Below are 5,822 nucleotides of genomic sequence, written 5' to 3'. Positions count from 1 at the left end.
AAGTCACAGCCTTCCCGCTCTTCTGCTTAGACTTCAAGGCCTGGGGCTGGGACCTCTTCAAAGGAGCTAGTTCTGATAGCCCCTTTCCCTCACTGCCTGTGTCTGCTGATCCAGATTTTCTTCATGTCTACCCCTAGTCTCTCCTGCTGTGGAAGCACTAGGCCAGCAATTGTCAATCTTTTTGTTGTCAGCACGCCTTTACAGGCTTAAAAATATCGAGGACCCCAAAGAACTTTTGTTTACGTGGGTTATATCTGTCAAGATTTACCATATTAGTGGGGGGCCTGGGTGGCTCAGTCAGTTAAGTGTCTGTCTTTGGCTCAGGTCGTGATCCCAGGGTCCTGGGATGGAGCCCGCTCCTCTTCTCTCCCTCTGCCCCCCCCTTCATTCTCTCTCTCTCTCTCAAATAAATAAAATCTTAAAAAAAAAAAAGATTTACCATATTAGAAATTAAAACTAAGAAAATTTAAGAATGCGTATTCATTTATTTTAAAGTAATGGTAGTGGTTCATTCCATGTTAATGTAGATAATATACTTTCATGAAAAATAACTTTATTTTCCAGAACAAAACAAAATTAGCAGGAAGAGTGGCATTGTTTTTTCATTTTTTGCAATCTCATTAGTATCTGCCTTAATAGAACAAACAGCCCCCTTGGGGTTGGAGTCTAGTATCTGCTCTTGCTTTCAATTTATTGTAGTATGTTGTTTTCCTGTTGTTGAAGTATAGGAAGAAAATCTGGCCTCACACACGTCTCTGGCTGGAAAAGTGAGGAGTATTTTCGTAGCCTTTTCAGATAATTTGATACTACACCAAAACTTGACAAGTGGCGGTTTCTTAAAGGTTAGTTGCCATGTAGAATCTGAAACCCTGTCAGTGAACTTTTCATATTCTGTTACATGAAGGTCCATTTGTCCATCTTGCACTTTAAAGGATCTCTTGCCCACGCATGATTTTATAACACCATGCACTGGTCATTTAGAGAACATTAGTTCATTGAGTTATGCAAACCTCTCAAATGTTAACCCAGTTCATTATGTATAATATTTAATAATCGCATCTATCCATAGCACCACGAATTTCATCAGAAATGATTCAGGTGGGGCGCCTGGTTGGCTCAGTCATTAAGCATCTGCCTTCGGCTCAGGTCATCATCCCAGGGTCCTGGGCTCGACCTGGCATTGGGCTCCCTGCTCGGCGGGGAGCCTGCTTCTCCTCCTTCCTCTGCCTGCTGCTCCCTTTGCTTGTGCCCACTCTATCTCTGTCAAATAAATAAAAATAAAATCTTAAAAAAAAATGTATCAGGAAGCAGTCAAGCTTTTGGTGACCTCTATACGTACCCCCAAATTCAAAATTTTGCTCCAAGAAATAGAATTTTATCATTGGTAATAAGTACTGTAGTTATTTTCCTTGAAGTGACAGGCTCACTTGATTACTTTAGAGAGAATATCTGCAAATACCCAAGTCTAAAGTTTGTCCGACTTTCTTTATGGGGTTCCATAAAAAAAGCAGCTAGTTCAGCTTGTAACTCAAACAACTGCACAAGCGCTTTTCCTGGAGGCCACGATCACACTCTGCTATGTTACAGAAGTGCTTTGTGTGAATTTCCCACACACAACATTAAAGAGATGTGTGCCCAAGGGTTGAGATTTAATACAGTTACTAATTCTATTGCTTCACTTCAACATTCTCCTCCTCCTCTTCTTCTTCTTCTTCTTCTTCTTCTCCTTTTTTTTTTTTTTTTAATATTTTATTTATTTATTTGACAGAGATAGAGACAGCCAGCGAGAGAGGGAACACAAGCAGGGGGAGTGAGACAGGAAGAAGCAGGCTCCTACTGGAGGAGCCTGATGTGGGGCTCGATCCCATAACGCCGGGATCACGCCCTGAGCTGAAGGCAGAGGCTTAACCGCTGTGCCACCCAGGCGCCCCTCTTCTTCTTCTTTTTTAAGTAGACTCCATGCCCAACGTGGAGCTCAAACTCACGACTCCAAGATCAAGAGTCACATGCTCTATCGACTGAGCCAGCCAGGCGCCCCAACAAGGACATTCCTAAGTGAAACGAGCTATTTTTTGTTTTTTTAATGGCTGCTTGTACCACTGACAAATATTATGACTCCTGGTGTATCTTGGTGTTACCCTCTTGGTTTGTGCTAAGGCACCAGTGGTTTTACCCAGCATTGCTTTTGCAGCATCAGTGCAAATCTCCACATGGTAAAAAGGTCAACTAATGTCTTAGTATTATTAGTAAAATAATTTTGACTTCACCTACCCCTGAGAAGATCTTGGAGACTCCCAGGGGCCCGTGGGCCCTGCTTTGAGAACTGCTGCACTAGGTTATCTGGCCTCACTTTGTTCCTCAGTGGTGATGACTGCGTCTTGTGTATATGTCACTGACTAGGCCACTGAGGTCCAGTGGAAGCCCACAGGGGGCCTCATCTCTCATTCCAGCACTGGAGTGAAATTTTTTTTTCCTGGCAGGCACTGGGGGGACTTCTCAAGGGAGGCGGCATGGATCTGATGAATGAGCAGAATGCCAGAATGTGGGGGGTGGGCACCTGGGAGTGCATTCTCAGGGAAGGGAACAGCATTGGCAAAGGCCTAGGGAAAAGAACACAGGATGAGGCCCCATAACAAGGGCCTCGAATGCCAGCCCCAGGCAACGGCGCCATGGAACCCTGTTGACAGGTGAAGCAGCCGATGAGATGTGCCCAGAGATAAGGAGGGCCCTGGTCCTCACCAGCTGGCTTTCCCAAGCCAGCTGGCCTCAGGGTTGTGTCCTTAGGGTAGGGTTAGCATAGGGCTATTCAGATAGACTTACCTTTTGTGAGCATGACTGGCTGAGTGTGGTCTCCTGACTAGAATTCTCTGCTGGAAGGTGTCTCCACGGGTTTCTGCACTGACTGTCAGTTTCTCTTTTCCTTTGTTTTGGCTTTTGTGGTGAGAGTGCCTAGCCTCACCCAGCTTCTGGAGCCACGCACGAACGTGCCGGTGACTTGGGCAGAGGTGGCTGTGGAAGGGAGGGATTGGCAGTGCGGGGGTGTCTGTGTGTTACGAGGGCCTTGGCCCCCATGCCGTGAAAGTGGGGTCTTCAGAGCTGACCCTGAACAAGGGACTGCCTCCTCTCTCCACTCCAGGCCCGGCCTGCCCTTCTCCTCCTCCAGCGGGCCTGTGTCCCTGCCCTCCCTTGTCCCCCTGAGCTGCGAAAACTCAGGTCCCGGCCAGGTCTGACACGAGGAGCCAGACCTCAGTTTCTTGCAGGACAGGCCTCTACGTCCTGCCGTGCACATCTGTGCTCCTGGGCTAGGGGCCTGGGCCTCTGTGGGCGTGCCACACATGTGTCCACGGCTGTGCTGTGGGAGCGTGTAGGTGTGTCTTGTGCCGTGTGTTTGTGACTGTCGCACATGATGTGCTGTGCGGCACACGTCTGTGAGCTTGTACGCTCTGCCGTGTACGCTGAGTCGTGCGTGTGTTTGCTTTTGTGTCTTTCGTTGGGTGGCACGTATGTATACAGTTTTGTATATCTTTGGGGGGTGCGAGGGTCACTGTGGTGGGTGTGATTTTGTGTGATGGTTTGTCAGTGTCGATCTTGGCCCAGCCCCAGAAGAAGGCCTGCTGAGGCGCTGGGGGTGGGGACTGTGCCCTGACAGGGAGCCCACAACCAGGAGGTCTGACTGGGAAAGGACATGTCCTCACTGGCCCAGAGAGCACTGCAAGCCCTCAAAGAGCCCCTGTCCAGCTTTCCTGCCCCTGGCCAGGCAGGATGGGTGGCTAGGAAAGGGGCGTGAGGGAACGCAAACAACCTTGGCCCACCTCCCACACCTTGCTGGCGCTTGAGCCTGGTGGTGGTGGCCCGGTGCCCTGGGCCTGCCCTCCCGAGGCTCCAAGCCCTGTGTGTTGTGGGGGCTGGGCGGGGGCCAGAGACACACTCAGGTTGGCCCTTGTGGCCAGCTTCAGCTCATAATGGACCACAGAGGCAAAGCTGGTCCTGGGCATTGTTGGGCCCGGGGCTGGGGCTGCGGGGAGGACCAGCCCCACTGAGCCAGCCCTGACCCTAAGTTCATTACGTGTGTCATTCATTCAACAGATATTTATCGTACGTGTGCTGTGTTCCGGGCCTGGCTTTAGGTGTTGGGAATACAGCAGTCACCTCGCCGAATCAGCCGGGAGAGGAGAGACTGCTGCTGTGTGTCTCACAAATGGAGAAACAGATTCCAAGAAGTTAAGTGAGTTGCCCAAAGTCACAGCGACGCTGAGGTTTGAATCCAGGCCTGTCTCCTGCCAGAGCACCCCTCCCCCTGCCCTTGATTCTCACAGTTACAGTCTGTGTGTCCACTGAGCTAGGACCAGCAGGGTGAGGGGCTGGGCAGGGGATGCTTGGCTAGCCTCGAGCTCCAGGCCGTATTGGCTGACGCAGAAGAGTGAGTACGGCAACTGAATCGGCTCCTAGGCGCTCTGCGGGGAAGGCGGTCTGCCTGGCGTGGTCCCTGCAGGTGGTGCCTAAAGGTGATCGGGTAGAGATTCAGGTGTGGGAAGGAAGGGGAGGGTACACCCTGTGTCTCTAGGATGCATGGGACCCGAGGGAACACCTCGTCGCTGGCTGTGTGACCTGGGATGCTTCACTCTGAGCCTCAGCTTCCTTATCTGTGAAGTGGGCCCAATAATCGGCCCTCCTAGTGGTACAATGCTCGTGGCCTGGTGCCTGGTGCACAGTAGGGCAGCTGGGGGGATTGGGCAGAGCTGGAAGTCGGCGGGGCCTCCCCAGGGCTCTCTGCTCAGTCCCAGGAAATGGGTAGGGGGTAGGGAGGAGGAGGAGCAGATGTGCCCACGGCTCACAAGAGCAGCCACATTTAGCCACCGAGTCGGGATTGAAATATTCCTGAGGGAGAAGAACCCTCAGGCTTCAGGGCTGCAACAGCTCGTCAGTGGGGAGCGGGGAAGGGATGTTGTCACCATCTGCCTCGTGTCTGTCTGCGACTAAAATAATACTGGGGTGAGACTCGCCGCAGGCACAGGCCCAGCCGCAAGGTTCCCCGGAAGAGGGAGGGGCCAGGGGGTGCTGGCAGGCTCCTGGGGTGGGGGATCAGCCTCCTGAGCGCAGGGCCAGGGGACCCCCAGGACCTGGCTGTGGTCTGCTCCAGAGGGGAGACAGAGCGTGTGCTGAGATCCCAGGAAGCAGGGGCAACAACAGAAACAAAACAGGAGGGACAGACAAATCGCCTGATTCAGCTTCCATGAACTGATCCAGAATATTGAAACCAGAAAACGTAGCAAGAATCTATTTTAATTTCAGCCGACGTATAAGTTTTGGGTCTATGGTTTACTGTGGTTTTTATTTTGAATCAAATATGGAGAATGTTCCATAATCTCCTCAGAGCTCAGGGCTCTGGGGACTAAGTGCCTGCCTTTCCCACTGGGCACACGAGTCACGTGCCAACTGCCTCTGGGCGTTGGTACCCCCGGGCCTGGGCAGGTGCCCCCATAGATGGGGACCTGGCCGGGAGCCTGATGCTCGGCCTCTGGGCGGTGAAGCAGTCACGTCTGGTCTTTTGCTGCGGGTCTCGCCAGACACGAGCAGTTGGATATTTTTGTTTTTACAGAGAGAACAGACCCATGACCTCAGAGGTTTATTTTAACAGCGGAAACACCCTAACTGCGGGTTGCTGTGTGCTGACACCGTGCGGGGCTGTCCGGTCAGCATGCAACACTTGAGCACCTACTGTGTGCCGGCCGAGAGCTGGGATAGCCGGGGCTGCTCTCGCACACGAGGCCAGCCACCTGAGTGCCTGGGCGGGGGCGGGGGATGTTACCGAGGGGGGCATG

General features: G+C 52.1%; 1 long non-coding RNA gene across 1 annotated transcript in view; it reads left to right on the top strand.

The window, feature by feature from the left end:
* LOC121100735 overlaps positions 1-5,225 on the top strand; it is a 17,181-nt gene extending 11,956 nt beyond the window's left edge. Inside the window, exon 3 of the long non-coding RNA XR_005832517.1 lies at positions 4,087-5,225. This is a non-coding gene — a long non-coding RNA (uncharacterized LOC121100735). The remainder of the gene's footprint in view (positions 1-4,086) is intronic.
* Positions 5,226-5,822: the final 597 nt, after the last annotated feature.

This window comes from Ursus maritimus, unplaced genomic scaffold (assembly GCF_017311325.1).
Source record: "Ursus maritimus isolate PB19 unplaced genomic scaffold, ASM1731132v1 scaffold_5, whole genome shotgun sequence".
Lineage (NCBI taxonomy): Eukaryota > Metazoa > Chordata > Mammalia > Carnivora > Ursidae > Ursus > Ursus maritimus.
This window is presented reverse-complemented; position numbering and strand designations above follow the sequence as displayed.